Raw genomic sequence first — 16,673 nt, 5'->3', positions numbered from 1 at the left:
GAACTTTTAGATTTCTGTCAGGTTCTTTTTCTCCACAATTCCACCAAAGCGGTGGTTGGCACTGAATAATTTTCTTAACTCCATAACCATGCTCTTACAAGCTGACACTATGTGTATAATATTTCTCTCTGTTAATTATGCTGTGAATAGGGAATTCTAGCACTCTAATGAGCCACGGTAAATATATTCAGCTGATGTACATCTAACTTATTTTCCTGTTGCCAGACGCCCTGCACTAGTTCTACCGCGAATGCTTATCCATTTGTCCATCTCCGTTCGTTTCAGTTCTTCTGGCGGCACCGGACATGACATCATGTTGGCACGTTGTTCTGATGTGTAATGAGAACATGATAGATAAGCAAAAAGTCAATACATACATCAAAAGCTGGAATAACTCAGTTGGTTAGAGCGTGTGGCCCTTAACCACAAGGTCGGAGGTTCAAGCCCTCCTTCTAGCGAGCGATTTTTTTTTACTTTTTCTCTATTTTATTATTACTATTTAAATGTCTCATGTACCTGTTTTGTTCTGCATTATCTACCATCATTTTTTATAATATTTTTAATTTTAAAAGTCTTGTGCATATATTTTTTTTGGATTTTAAATGTCTCATGCACAAGTTTGGACTTATCTCATTTTTTGGCTTTATTTATTTTTAAAAAATAAATAAATGTCACCTCTACTTTTTGCATTCTCTACCATCACTTTTTGGGTGTGATTCTTAGCAATGTTTTGGATTTAATTGTCTCGCACACATGTTTCGGAACTTTTTTTGTGTCATCTCTTTTGTCTCATCCACGTGCTATTTTTGGATTTTAAATGTCTCGTGCACGTATTTGGACTCTCCTCATTTTTGCTCCTTTTTACTTTTTATTTTAAATGTCTCATGTACATGTTTTGTTTTGTATTTTCTACATCATTTTTTGTGATTTTTTAGCAATATTTTAGATTTAAATGTCTCCTGTACATGTTTTTGTTTTGTATTTTGTACATTTTTTTGTGATTTCTTACCAATATTTTGGATTTTAAATGTCTCGTGCACATGTTTTGGACTCTTTCCCCTCTTTTATGTGTCATCTCTTTTTGGATATTAAATGTTTGGTGCACATGTTTGGACTCTTTGCCCTCTTTTCATATTTTAAAGTAGTCCCAATATTTTTGGATTTTTTTTGCTCCTGTCTTCATATTTTCAATGTCTTGTGTACATGTTTTGTTTTGGATTCTTTGCCCTTATTTTTTGTGTGATTTCTTAGCACAGTTTTGGATTTTAAATGTCTCGTCTACATGTATTAGACTATTTTCCCTTTTTGTGTCATCTCTCAGCGGTACACCTGATAAGTATAATATGGCAATATAGTTTTTTCCCCCAAATAAACTTGTGTTTAACCGCTATTTCCATTTACACATAAATAAGTGACACATTTGTATATTGGCATAGTCTTCAAAATACTACTTTGACAATAATATATTAAATAGCGTATTTTTATAAAAAAAAAACTTAACACATATTATCATTATATTAAAAGCGGGAAAACCTCCACAAGCCACACTTCAACACACATTGAACACAGCACACATATGCATAGGCACACAGAAAAAACAAGATTGCAATTGCAATTGCAACAAGAAACACGAGGACCCAAGACAAGCGAGACCTAAATCGTTTTAGGTGTCATGGCCAATAGGAATGAAATACCTCACGCCCCTTCCAGGCTTCACGGCTTCAACTCGTCCCTAGCAGAGACTAATAACATGGCCAAATTTGATGAAGCGCTATTAAAACACACAACACCAATTTTGATGTTACAAGAGTCCCGAGTACACGCCTAAGTTAATCCACCTAAACCGAGTGTCATCATCTTGACCAACTCAACTTGAGCACTCTGTCTTCCTCAAGTATTTGAGATTTGTATCCCTTTTATAGTATGGTGTATTCTATACTCAATATCAAAATATAAAACAAATAAAGCCTCTATTGAGTTGAGCGCCACTTCTTCGTTAAAATTGTGGGGTCACAAGCTTAATTCAATCCCCAAAGGGATTAATAGCTACATTTGAATCTCATCAAATTGATTAGTTCATAAATTGCTTTGTCATTAATACACCAAAACCGGCATACGTGGGCCAAATGCACTTACAATCTCGATTGATGACAACTCAATTTAGGATTACATAAGATAAATATAATTAAAGCTTTTGAACCCCAACATATAGAGGAATCTCCCCTTTAATATATGCATTTAAATTGAATTAAAAAAACTTGAAAAAGTCATTATATTTCCATACATTAAGGTGAAAAACTTCCCTATATTTTGAAATTTGTGGGGTGTCTAAACAGGCGTCTGAGAACAAGTATATATAAGAGTGTGATGCATATGACATTGCTTGCACAACAAATAAAAGAATGTGGCTTCCTTTGCACCTATTTATACAATTATACAGACGTCCAGGAGTTCATGCTCTTAACGGTATGCGATTGGGCATTGTTGGATAGACAGGAGCGTTTGTGGCTTCTTCGTGGCTTAGTGGCTGTCAATCACATTTAGAGCTAGGTGGTGCTGGTCTTCTTTGTTGAGTTGTTGCGGCACGAGGTTCGTTGTTGTTTTTCTATAGTTTATTTTCAGTTGTCTGGCTATGGTCTATATCAATATAAACACACATCAGGCATTGTTCGTTCAGAAAAATGTTTTGGACCCTTTCTTCCTATGCTTTATTTTTTGTTTCTCAATTTAAGTACACCTGCATATGATATGGCTAATGTTTTTTTTCTACATATAAACACCATGTTTCTTTTGTTTCTTCCTGATAAGTACCTGAAAGGTAGGTATAATATAAGTGACAGATTATAGTTTTAATTTCTATATAAAGTTGTGTTTAGCCGGACTTTAATTTATAGACACATCTAAGTGATGTTCTGCACATCATATCTCCAAAATATGACTTTGACTAGTACTCTTAAAGCAATATTTATGAAACAAAACTAGGTATACTTTTCCAAAACCCCATTTGGAGACAAAATCTACTTGTATCACTTTGAAATTTCTTAACTAAGCATATAAAAGGTAATTTACAACCAAAGTTTCAAATGGTTTACCAAGATAACCCAAAACGAAAACTCATTTGTAACTAGAGGGAGTAGCTTTTAGACAAATGATCTCCCAAATATATTCATTTGTAACTCAGGTCACTAAAAATCAAAGCATTCACTGAATTAAGCAAAACTTAATTTATTGCACAAACACCTATAACGAATTCAACATTTCACAACACAACCCCTTACATTCATGCTCCGCAAAGAGCAAATGAAATGGCTCAGGTCTCTGCCCAATCTAACTCAGATCTGGTAACTTGTATGGCTGTCCTGTTTAAACAGCGTCCCAGGCTGCAGCATGGTATGCAAACATTTGCAAACCTTCTTACTCTGAGGAAAGAACAATCTACCCATGTACACTAAAATTACAGATTAGCTAATACAACTACATCAGACTTGATTATTGTCCACCGGTATCGCAACTTTCGGTCCAAACAATGGAGTAGAGCGCCAAATCAGGCTGGGAAGCATATAATGTTGCTTGAGATCTGAAATGCTGTTATGTAGCTTCCCGGTGAGGAGCTGAAGTCACGGTAGCACACAACTACAGTTAAAACCGATGCATCACAATGGATTACCAGGGAACTGATCTCAAGTGTATCCATGATGTCCTGTTGGTTGTTCTTCTTGGCTATACCATATGTACCTTGAAACTGGTAAAGAAATTTCTGATTACAAACAAACATATCCAGAAGTCTGAGGTGGCTCTGTCAAGTCAAGTATCATATGTAAGCAAGAGAATTCCTATCACCGGCAGCTTGTGGCCGCCCTCTGGTTGGAGTAGGTGGCCGCTGAATATTAAGCTCCTACAGATAATTAGAATTCCAAGACCATTGTAAGTTAGCCTATTTTTAATCCCACAACAGAAGACAGAAGAATAACTCATGGCAAGGCATTCAGTGATCAAATAGGCACAGAAATACATATTTTTAATTAATATGCATTCAGTAATTTCCAACAACTTACAATTCTTGATCAATCCTCATTTTTCCCTTAGACCCTTACAACGAAATAAGTAAAAAAAGAAAAAGATTAATTCTGACCTCCATCCATGTGGCATCCCCACGTTCAGGGGAGGACTCAGGTGAATTAACAGGCGGTGGAAGTGGATGAATTAACTTTGGAACGATAACTAAGCCCCTGCCAACAACAAGGATGGCCCCTGCGTTGTTTGCAGTACCTGGTGCAGGAAAGGTCTAAGAGAAAACGAAAAAAAAAAAACATAATTTTAAAATGACCTAGAAGGTGCAAGATACATACCACAGTAATTTGTTGCTGAAAATAAAGTGATCAATTGTCCATGAGCGAAACGTTCAAACCCATCCATAACACACTCATGGGCTCTTATGATCAATTGCAATTTAGTTTCGTTTACAGAATTCTGTTACTCGATCAGGCTGAAAATTTAATAAGAAACAAGTTTAATCAGCAGGGTCAACAACAAAATTAAGATAAGATTGATTCTCCAAAAAAAGAACACAATATTCAGTCTGGAGGGACTAACTCGTGATAAAGTAAAAGAAAACATAACTATTAAGAATTCTATAGCAACAGAACCGTCATACGGTCATACATACCCCAAATGTCACTAAGCCGGGCCCTCGTGCATTAGGTCTCAAACCCTCCACACTATCATTTTCTGTAGGATCAGACCTGCATTTATACAAGAAAAAAACATTCATAATCATGCTATAGATGAATGTAAAGATGATGAAATGGGCAACCAAATACCATAAGAGGTCCATGAGGATAATGGAACCAACATCCATTGTGATAGGCCTTTCAAGTTTCTCAATTTGCTCCACGGTGTTTATTGACCTTCCTATGCCACCATGCATGCAGATTATTTTCTTTTCTATCATGGCAGCAAGTGGGAGATAATTGAACAGTTGATTGAATCTTGTCCAAGCCCATATCCCATCACTTTCACCCTACATCAAAGGGTTCATTCAACTAATGCATGCAATATTTCAATTCAAACAAATATATGCAGAAATGCATGCCTACCATTCTCTCAATGCATTCAAGGCGGAAGCCAAAAAGAGCATTGATGTCAGCAGCTTCATGATTTCCTCTGATCAAGTGTACATTTTCAGGGTACTCAATCTGTAATGTTTCTCAAAAATCAGAACTAAATTTTATACAAATGGTTGCAGCAACAACAAAGGCATTTCAGGTATTGGTACTCACTTTAAGAGCAAGAAGCAAAGTTATTGTCTCCAAGCTGTGCTGACCTCGGTCAACATAGTCTCCCAAGAAGAGATAATCAATATACCTAAAAAAGTAAGTGTGTTACATAACAGAAAGGGTAAGTTTAGAGTGCATGGCAGAACATGACCACAAAACAATACAAAAAAAAGATAGTGTACAGAAGAAAAAAAAACTAATTCCAAAACTTTCGGTTCAGTAGTTTCAAATGCACATTCAAAGAGCAGTGGCGGAGCTTTCCCATAGAGGGGGGGGGGGGGGGGGGGGGGCAGTCTATATAATTGAAGATTAACCACTAATTAACAGTACAAAAATCACTTCTTAGACAATAGAGATTCACTTAAGCAGGGGTGGCCGTGGCCCAGCTTGGTCTACACTAAGCTCCGCCCCTGCAAAAGAGGTATGAAGTTCAGGGGCTACTTACGTTATGTCACCAGCAGCTGACGGAAAACCATACTCATCAAAAAGGCGCATTAAGTCCCCAAACTGCCCATGAAGATCACCAAATACTTTAATTGGTGCTTTTAATTGTAAAACAGTTGGTTCTTGCATAAAAATCTGCTCGGCAGCATAGCATAGCTCGCCAACTTCGTAAGAATCCAGAAAAAAGGTTCTATCAGCAGGAGCTCTCCAATTCCTTGGCTTAAGTAAGAACGAAATAACCTGCAACAAAAAAGAACAGAGAACTCCTTGGCTTAAGTAAGAACGAAATAACCTGCAACAAAAAAGTAAGAACAGAGAATTCCTGCCACAAAATTAAGAGAGTAAATTTTGGACATACCTTCTTATGCAAACCTTGTGGTGATCGTTGTCTATTTAATGTTCTCCTGCCTGGATAAGATTGGTCATTGTTTGAAGGATGCATCCGTCTGCTTTCATTCTCAAATTGATCCAGTGAGAGCTGTCTGACCAAGCATCCTAAATCTCCTACTGCTTCTTTAGCAACCACAACCTTCAAAATCGAAGATCAGGAGTTCAGGATCAATAATTTGCATTGACCAAAAATTGAGGAAGCATAGAGCTTGGATGAAGAAAACAGCTTCATTTGCAAGAAAATCATACAGAAACCTTTGGATAACACAGTCAGCCATGAAATCTCATTCAGGATATTTCTAAAGCCTAGTTAATTGCAGAGGCCACATTATTATATTAGATTGAATAGGTTTCTACTTAGGTAATTGGTTATTCTAATTGAAGAAAATTTGTACTAAAACAGTTAGCCAACCAGTCCCAGCTCTATGCTTCACAACCATTGGATAGTTGCCTTCAAATGGTAAGGAAAGGACTCTTCTTGAATTCAATTATTTTGTAATTATGATCTTGTCAGTATCCAATTTTAAAAAAGGAAATGGAATGAATTTCCATGAGAATACATACTGCTCTAGAATGTAGTTTCACATCTGGTTCTAGGGATCCCCCATCATCGAAATCTTCAGGCATTGGTGAAGTTTCACTCAGTGGGGACTCCGATCCTATTCCCTCCGAAAGACTATCTTCCGAAGATGCTGCAGATGCTTCCTTAGCAGCTCGCCATACAGCGCTGACAGCTTCAGCTTCCGCAGTTGAGGCCTCTATCAACATGTCAATTGACTTCTTGTCCGCACTGGAAACGATGTGAACTCATTTAGCTTTCATGAAGTCAAAAGCATAAAAACTCTATTAGCACCAAAGATGACAAGTTAGGAACCTGAAACCAGAAGCTGTCTCTTGCCTGTTATTTGTAGACTGATGGACAGGTGAATCTGAATGAAAACTATTGTTTCTATTTTGAGATTCCCCCCTAGGGACTCTATCAACATTGTACATAGATGAAGTGATTTCTGATTGGAAAGGTGCATTCTCAGCAACCAGGAAATCATCGAGGAGGATATCTGTTGGAAAAGAATGTCAGATTTCTGTGGCACGAATTGATGGCAACTTAATCATCACACCGAAAATTGCACTAGGGGTGACCTAGATTTCAGTAATGAATCAAACAACATAAGCTAACTGAAATAAGGAGCAGGTCATTTGCCCATCTGTTCAAACATTTGCTGAAAAATATAAGTGTTAAGTGGCTTGCTAAACATTGGTGGTCCTACCATTACCTAACATCAGAAACTCAGTAATTTGCTACAATAATGCGGCATGGTGTGAGAATCTACCACGTTATGAGTCTAGTTATCCGAATATGTATGGGCTGCCTACACTACACACATTGAAGTGACAAGCCACTACATCAGAATAAGTGAATAACAAACCATTGCTATTGTAGTGCTATCTATTAATAACAAAAGGAAACTACAAGTCTACAACCCTCAAAAACTGCCATAATGCCGATTAGAAGGGTTTTGGTTTTGAGATGAACCAAAACAAAAAAGGCCAGAGAAGCACCAAAAATGATATCCATCATCATTTACCTCCCCTGAGTCCGCCATAAATGTAAATCTGAGAACCAACTGAGGCAGCAGCATGACGACAGCGCCGAAGTAGATCCGAAGCAGCATCATGCTCATTGGATGACTTCAAAGTACGAGAGGTCACAATGCCATTTCTATCCAACCAAACTCCAGCAGCAGTGTCCAGGACTTCACAATGTGTGGTTTTGTCAGGCTTAAGAGACAAATAGATGTTTCTGAAGGTAGGAGGAGCAAAAAGAAAAGCTTACCTGCTATTGCGCCCTCTCCTTCAATAGCTCTACCTCCTCTAAGGACACCTCCAGTAACATGCAACCGAGCACCAACAAAAACCTAGAGTTCAAGACCATCAGGAGAGGCAAAGCAAATTAACATTAACACTTAAGTGAACAAACTAGAGCAATAAGGAACGAATCACTTTCAAGAATAAATAAATACACTGTTAAGGTCAAAAGGTTCAATCTGGAGCAGTTATGCAAATCAGTGGGTTGTGATTGCACCATATTAACAAGTAATTCAGCTTACATATGGTATAGGTGACTTACGGCTGCATGCTGATATCTTGGAGATGGAGATACCCCTGGGGCTAGAGTCCATTCCCACTGGCCATTTGTATGCATTAATAGTCCATAGGCGTCAGAAAGTGGCTGCAAATGCATTGCAATTATCGTCAAATAAATTTCAACAGATAGAATGGGAAATATGAAAAACTGAACAGAATTTTGAAGGAAGTAGTAGCTAAATTGATTAACAAGATAAATCCCTCCAGATCCTAGCATGGAATCCACTGCAGGTATCCCACATGATAAACGATGCTACACTACCATGTACTATGAAACTCATTGCAGGCCCAATTCGTTAGCTTAGTGATAGTGTTTGGTCGCCTTTTGTCCTTGTCAGGCGCGAATGTTATTTGTGTGGGGTTGTGTGTGGTGTGTGTTGTAGGGCTCTAGCCCCTTTCTTTCTTCTTAATATAATGATGCGCAGCTCTCCTGCATTTTCGAAAAAATTGCAGGCCCAATTCCACGAGAAGGGCAAAAGCATGGCTTTAACCACATGTTATTTTCCATAAGAAGACAGGAACTGCAAAGTCAGTTAGCAATATAACTGCCTTGCAATACTATTTCTCTAATTTCAATTCTTTGCAATGTCAATGAGAAAATTCTGCATTCCTTATGCTTCCTTCAGATTGCGAAGATAGATCATTACAACAGAAGATTTGGCATATAAGGTAAGCTGAAAATATGCAGCGAAACTAATGAAGGGGTGACTCTTTGGATTATAAGTATTACATAGGCCTTGATTGGTGATCATCATTATTACCATATATAACATGTAAGAATCTAGGTTAGCAGAGCAAAGCTAAATATTGACAGCCAACACGATAACAAACAAAATAGGCACAGTCTTTTAAATCTATCAAGCAGTGACAAAAGCAGAGGAGTCTACCATGCCAGAAGCATCCCTTCCACCACAAAGTAAAAGCATGCCATCAGAGCGTGCACTGGCAGTAGCATACCTGTAGTGATTTAAATTAAAACAGCTAAAAGAAAAACATTGCATACTTATACAGACATTTGAAATTCAATGCAGACACAATGCCTAATAGACCTTAATCGCCAGCTTTATGTCGCATTTACAGCTTATAGCAATAATATTGCATTGAGGAAATGTCCCCCAGCATGCATTCAGAGCATATGTGACTTTCCTTACAATTCTTTTAGAGCGAATAAAGTATATTAAACTAATCCACCTATTAAATTGATAGTCCTTACCTATTTCTTGGAGATGGTTCATCTATACAGCTAGAAGTCCAACAAAGATTCAACAAAATCCAAACAAAGTAGTAGGACTTGAAGGTAGAGAAGTTTGCAGAAACTAAAGCCAAAAATCTGAAATAACTACCTTCTAGTAGGAACTCAATTCTGTTGATCAACTAATAGTGTTCTAGGATACACTTGGAAAAAGGGAGAAAAAGGAGGACAATTATTTTATGATAAGAATATAAAGAAGTCAGTATACTGAACAAAGAATATAGAGGTCATGAAGGTCATTGAACAACTTACATTCTTGCTGAAGGTTTATCACCTTCAGGGTTAAGTTTCTGCCACCTATATGGTTTCTGTGCTGTGTCCAAAGCCCAAGCATCTGATAATGCCCGCTTTCCTGTACCAAAAGATGGGGGATAAGCCCAGGAAATTAAGTAAAGAACTACTGACCACGAGCCCTTAAACGAAACAAAATAGATCACACCACTTGGCTGAATTGTAATCATGAGTTGCGAGTAACAAACTAACAAGTAGACCGTAGTTTACTACTGAGAACCAGAATACTGAAACAGGACACATAGCACCCGCTGTGTGCGGGGTCTGGGGAAGGGTGTTAGTGGCAAGCCTTACCCTCGCCTGTGCAATGCGAGGAGACCGCGACTCGAACCCGGGACCTTCCGGTCACAGGCGGTAAGACTCTACCGTTTGCACCAAGCCCGCCCTTCGGTAGAAACTCTACAAGTACTTGTGAAATTTACAATGCCAACTTTATCTTGTTAGAGCAATTCTGTTCAAACATCAAAAATGCTGTTACATTGGAAAAATTATTTGTGTATACACATACTGCACAGAACAGAAATGACAAGAAATGTTGTAAAAGAGCATTCCTTGGTGCAGATTAGATGTCTCAGTTTAAAACACTGGGGGGCTGTTTGCTTAGAGGACTCAAAAGTTGCCTGGCCCAGGCAAGAGATCCCAGGCGTTGGATTTCATTGGCCTGGGGTCTAGAACTCTAGATCTTTGTCTGGCTTCCCAACTGCCTGGCAGGCACCAAGAAAACAAGCCCTGGATTTATTAAAGTATTTTTGATGAAAAAACATACAATGTTGTAGTTCCTTTATCTACTTATCTTGTTAGTGGAATCCAAGGACACATTATGGAAAAAGGAAGTTAAAAGAGTGTTACTGGTCAAATAAAATGGCCTTCTAAAAATAAGCGTGACATCATAGTAATTATTGCAGAAATACATTTAGGAGGAGCTGTGCATGTAGGAGCTAACCGTCATTTCCCGAAACAGTGACAAGATATCGCTGGGCTACCAAATCTATGCAGTGACCATAGCGAGGACCAGGCCCTGCCCCTTGAACAACGACCCTGCATCAAGTGCCAGAAAGAGGACACGTCAGATCGCAATCCGACAAACAAGATAAAACGGAAAGCACATGGGAAAAAGAAACGGTGCATCTTGAGTCAACCTAACCTGTGCCATTTAAACTTGTCGTTTGTGAGGTCAAGGACGTAGAGATCGTCTGTGGAGTGCCCTGCTGGTCCAATCCCACCCTACATCAACATTGTCTAAATCAAAACTGAAAAAATTGGTGCGAAAAATGGAATTTGAAGATCCCAAGTCCCTAGTACCTGGAAAACAACCATGGTGCCCACTGCAGCTGCAGCGTGCGCGGCCCTCGGAGATGGAGGCTCTCCAGCAGGGTGTAACCTGCAGAAACGTAGGGTCGTAGAATTTAACTCCGAGCATTTAAAGAATCCATTTCACAACAACCGTTGTTAATTGGTTGTTATGCAAAGTTGGTAGTCACCAAACTACCACAGGGACACATTCCAAACAAGCAAGCACGATAACAAGCACTGAATTATGGATGGAAACGTAGAATTTAACCCTGAGCATTTAACGAATCCATTTCACAACAAACAATGTTATGTTATGCAAAGTTGGTAGTCACCAAACTACCACGGAGACACATTCCAAACAAGCAAGCGCGATAACAGGCACTGAATTATGGATGGAATGCATACAATTCTATGCAATATTGATCAGGATTAAAATTACATACAAAGTTCACCACACTAAACAAACTATTATCACAGAGAGACAGAACCTACAAAATTGACCTCCAATAAGCTCCGAAGCAACAGCAGGACTCGCAATTTAGCTAAATGCCCACACTCTAGGAAGCAAGAAGAAGAAAATCTAAAAGACAGTGGTGTGGCGTACCTTGTCCACCTGCGCTTCTCCACATCGTACGAGTGCACCGAGTTCGTCACCCCCGCGAGCCCTTCAGTTACAGCCAAAGGACGCCGCCATTAGATCACGCAAGGAGCAAACCCGGAAGGGCAAGACTCTAAAGCTTAGCTGACGCGAGCGAGGGATGGGAGGACCGAACTGATGCCGGGGAGGCCCGAGGACGCGCCGGCCTCGATGGCGGTGGCGCCGCCGAAGAGGATAAGCCGCGGGCCGTGGCCCTTGGTGGGCGCGACGGCGGTGAGCGAGTGGCTGCACCTGAAGCCCGCCGCGTCCTCCCCGACGCCCTCCCACCCATCCACCTCCCTGTACGCCGGCGCCGGCACCACCCACGCGCCCTTCCCCGCCGTCCCCATCCGCCGCCTCCTCCTCCTCTTCCCAAAACCCTAAGCTCCTTCCTCCCCCGCGCTAAACCCTAAGCCTCGGACGCCGCCACCGCCACCGCCGCAGCCGCGTGGGATACAAGGGAGCGAGCACGGAGGGAGAGAGAGAAAAGGGGGGAGCAGAAGGCAGAAGCGCAGCGCAGTGGAATTCGGAATTCGGGAATAGGACGGGGGAGACGACGGCCGCGGGGACAGGCGGGTAAGGTGGGGAACGCGGCGGGGCCCGGGTGGTGGTGGGAGAGGGTTAATATGGTGGGGCCGGAGTGTCGGGGGCACGCGGGTGGCTGTGGGTGTCGGGAGTCAATGGGGGGTGCTGTCAGCGACAGCTCAGGAGTGGGGGGACGAGTTCGTCGGAGCGGAGTAATAAATGGCGGGCGCGGCCGCCGCCGTGTGCCAACTGGATTGTGGGGCCCTCACTACCAAGGCTGCACGAGCTGCCCGGCTTTGATAGGTGCAGGTCAGCTGGTCCCAATTTCCAGACCAGAAGGGCTTCCAGGTCTTTATATTTCTCCGTTCCAAATAGACAAGGATTGGAAGATTGCTTATTTACTATCAAAATTTACTTGGTGTCATATTCATTACTATTTAAATAATTTTGAGTTATTTATTTATCTGTCATTGTCTTCAAGGGATAGAGCACAATTAATGTTCTTTACAAACTATCTTTCACCACTCATGGTTTCTATAGCAGTTTCTATATAGAGGACAACTTAAATACACCACAAAAAGATGGACCAACTATGGTAACAACAAAGTAGCCCGCACATATACATCAAGTCCATCTCACTCGCACATACAATACATCTCATGCAAACACATTGGTAACGAACTATATATCAATAAATAAAAGCAATTCATAAGTAATAGGTACCATATTTGATATCAACATTGAGGATTTTCACACCCGAAGAGGTGTCCTTTGTGGGATCAAGAGGACGAAATGATTCAGCATTTGCTTAGGGCCAGTTTGGATGTCAAAATTTTTGGCAAAACGATACTGTAGCGTTTTCGTTGTTATTTGGCAATTAGTGTTCAATCATAGTCTAATTAGGCTTAAAAGATTCGTCTCGTGGATTTCGTCTAAACTGTGTAATTAGTTTTATTTTTTATTTATATTTAATGCTTCATGCATGCGTCGATGATTCACATTTGCTTACTGGTTGTGTGTTTGCACGACAAGTTTGGTTCAGTATTTTGTCACCTTTGGGTTTGGGAAGCGAAGCTCCTACACATACTTATCTTTGTTTTGTTGATGGGTGGGCTAAGATAATCAGCGTGTTTACAGCCTGTTCGCTTGCTCGTATACGATCGTGGATTATAAGCTAGAATAGTATTTTCTTTCACACCAAACCAGCCAGTAGTAAATAATCTACGATCGTTTACGACGAAACGAACAGACTGTTAGTAAGGCGCACAAGAAAGGAGTAAATTCTCTCATCATTTTGATTGTGTGGTTGCTATGGAAGCACCGTAATGCATGTGTTTTTTATGGAGACGCCCCTTCTGTTAGTGAGCTTTTGCGACAGTTTAAAGATGAGTATAAGCTTTGGTGCCACGCCGGAGCTAAGAAACTTCATGCTCTCGGATTGGATAGGGTGGGAGCTTTTGGATGAGTCTTTGCCTTGCTGTTTGGTCGTTAAAAGTATTTTTTCGGGTAACTGTGTTGTAAAGTGTTTCCAACCTTCTCGTGTATGGTTCCTGGCATGAGTTGGTAATGTATACGGACTGTTTTTTTTTCTCTCTATAACACAAAGATACGTAGCTCCCATGCGTATTCGAAAAAAATAATAACAGTTCATAAGTAATAGGTGCCATATTTGGTAAAAAAACAATGTTCATAAACATTATATTACAATATACTAGTATAGTGCACGTGCTAACGCTACGGCTTCATTTCAAGGATGTACATGGAAACAACCAAACAACGACTTTTTTCAGAGTTCAACTTTCACACAATTGTATATGACCATGTATATACAATCCGGGAAACACTTACATGTAACAAGGTATAATAAAGTTATTTCTCGCATTAACTATATAATTTACAATCTGTCTAAGTCCTTAAACATGTCTTGGAGATCTTCATGGACACTTTAAGCAAACTTCATCCCAAATAATCAAAGATGTCGTACCAAACTTCTTAAAGTAGATATAGCTTCTTAAAGTAACTCTATAATTCACTTTTGATAAATGAAAGAAAAATTGTATTTGATCTTTTTTAAATTAAATAGTAGATATAGTCGTAAATATATGTGTGTAACTGCGATGGATATTTATCTGGTTGTTTCTCGGTTTCTCCCTCTCTCCCATCCTGTTTTTCTTTCTTTAGATGATTTTCAGGGTATTAGAAAGCTAACTAATGAAAATTATTAGACAAAAGAAAAAAAACATTTTTTCTTGGCATAATCAACTGATTTATCAAGTAAGTTTTAAGTACTTCATCTATTTTAAATTGTAAGTCGTTCTAGTTTTTCTAGATACATACCCCCTTCCATTCCAAATTATAAGTCGCTTTGACTTTTTTGGTTCATCCAATTTGCTATGTATCTAGATATATTATTATATCTAGATGCATAATAAAATGGATGTACCAAAAAATCAAAGTGACTTATAATTTGGAATAGAGGAAGTAGTTTTTACTATGTATATAGACATAATGTATATTTAGGTGCATAGCAAAAGCTATATATCTAAAAATTAGAACAAAACTAATTGTCTCTAGCTTGCGTGTTCTATTTTATAATGGCCTTTTATTTTCATAATCACGTGTTAAGTCGGTTCGTTTATTTTGTAAACTCGGTCGGGGCGTATAGTGTGTTACTTTTGTAACACAGTGGTCTAACTTCTCTTTTTGGAGGATGAAATCGGATATTTTTTCTATTTTTTTTTAAAAATAGGCAAAACCAAATGTGCTAAACCTCTTCATCGATCTGCTCTCTGTGGGCCCGTACTGTAAGTGACTTGTTTTGCTTCCTTGTCCAGGGTGCCATCGTTGGTATTTTATGAGAAGAAAGGGGTAGACCTTTCCAGGTTTAGCCACGCTGCAGACGCTCCACTACTTCTACTGACGCGTGGGGTCACCAAACCAGGTCCCACATGTTCTTGATGGAAACATGCGAGTGGGTTTGTTGGCAGGTATGTCGCCACTCCTTATTGACGCAATACCAGAACGGCACAGAGAGTTTTGGAAGGGGCGCGTCAGATGGGGCCGGGCTCGGCGTGGGTTTTTCCATTATAATGACAATTCTAGAAATTGTCTTGATAGGAGTCACGGATCGCTCCTTTCTATTTGCCTTGCTTGACTTTCATATTTGCCTTGATTGATTTCCATTGGTTTCTATTTTACCATAGCCTACGGGATGTGTGAGACGTGTATTAAAGCCTGGGTGGGGGAGATCCAAATAACGTTGGCCATCGGATCAAGTTGAAGCCTGTGAAAAAGGATTAAGAGCCATATATTTTAATGATACGGTAATCCTGGGTACAATTTCGTTGGTGCATAATGGTTGTAGTATCTCAGCGGAGGACTTTTTTTGGGAGACCTAGTATAGTTTTGATTGCTCTCTTATAGTAGAGATAAATATTAAACTAGATATATATCTGTAGGATCTACAGGAAGACAAAGAAGGCCTAGAGGGGGTGAATAGGCCTGTAAAAATTTAACTCAAAACTCTGTTAGAATAGAGGGCGGCACTGTCGGCCTTACAGGACGGCACTGCCGCTCTACAGAAATTAATCTAACACAGTTGAGATTTAACAGATATGAACCTGACCCCACTAGCTGCTTAATTCTGCAATATAACTTCAAGATCCAGTTCGAAGACTGGATACCACAGAAACTTCACACAAATGTAAATCGAGCAACTAAACCCTAACAACAGCTAGCAATAAAGTAAACAGTAAGTATAGTAAAGATGAAGCACACAAGACACAAGATTTATCACGTGGTTCAGCTCACCACTAAGGTTTGCCTAAGTCTACGTTGTTGAGGAAGTCACAGAAGGCTTGAGCTTGCCACAAAGGCTTGCCTTACCCTCGTTCTCAAATCAAGAGAGTGAACTCTTAAAGTGAGGGACGATTTCTTAGCTTTCGAATGAGGTTACAAACCTCCCAAGGCTGCCACATAAGTTGGCAAGCATAAGGGCGACGCCTAGCCGGCTAGGAGCAAGCTCCAAGAGTAACAAACCCTAGAACCGCCAACCAAACGTGAACCAAATGCTCTTAGACTTTGAAAATCAGTGAATCTACTCTCCAATCGAGTTTTGTTGCATTTTCTCTCAAGTTTTGATGGTTGGAATCAAGGATTTGCTTGAGGGATGGAGGAGCAACAATGGAGGAGAGGGATGAGCTTTAGTTCTGTCTGTTTTCGAGCAGAGTGACTCAGTGAGGAAGATGACCGTTGTGGGCCGGGCCTGAGGGGTATAAATACCCCCAAGTCCAACGGTCAGTTAAGGGCGACACTGCCGCTCTTAACAGGGCGGCACTGCCGCCCTAGCCAAAACAGGTAACATGATCTGAAATTTGGTTGGCTGTTTTGACTAGGTGAGATGATGTAGATCTGTGAATTT

General features: G+C 40.0%; 1 non-coding gene and 1 pseudogene across 1 annotated transcript; one reads left to right on the top strand and one right to left on the bottom strand.

Moving 5' to 3' along the window:
• The first annotated feature begins 384 nt into the window (after positions 1 to 384).
• TRNAK-CUU (transfer RNA lysine (anticodon CUU)) lies at positions 385 to 458 on the top strand. The gene has a single exon. It is a non-coding gene; the product is annotated as a tRNA-Lys (tRNA).
• Positions 459 to 3,209: 2,751 nt separating this feature from the next.
• Positions 3,210 to 12,356, bottom strand: LOC136511899 (serine/threonine-protein phosphatase BSL1 homolog; annotated as a pseudogene).
• Positions 12,357 to 16,673: the final 4,317 nt, after the last annotated feature.

The sequence above is a fragment of the Miscanthus floridulus genome, chromosome 16, assembly GCF_019320115.1.
Source record: "Miscanthus floridulus cultivar M001 chromosome 16, ASM1932011v1, whole genome shotgun sequence".
NCBI classification, from domain to species: Eukaryota; Viridiplantae; Streptophyta; class Magnoliopsida; order Poales; family Poaceae; genus Miscanthus; species Miscanthus floridulus.
This window is presented reverse-complemented; position numbering and strand designations above follow the sequence as displayed.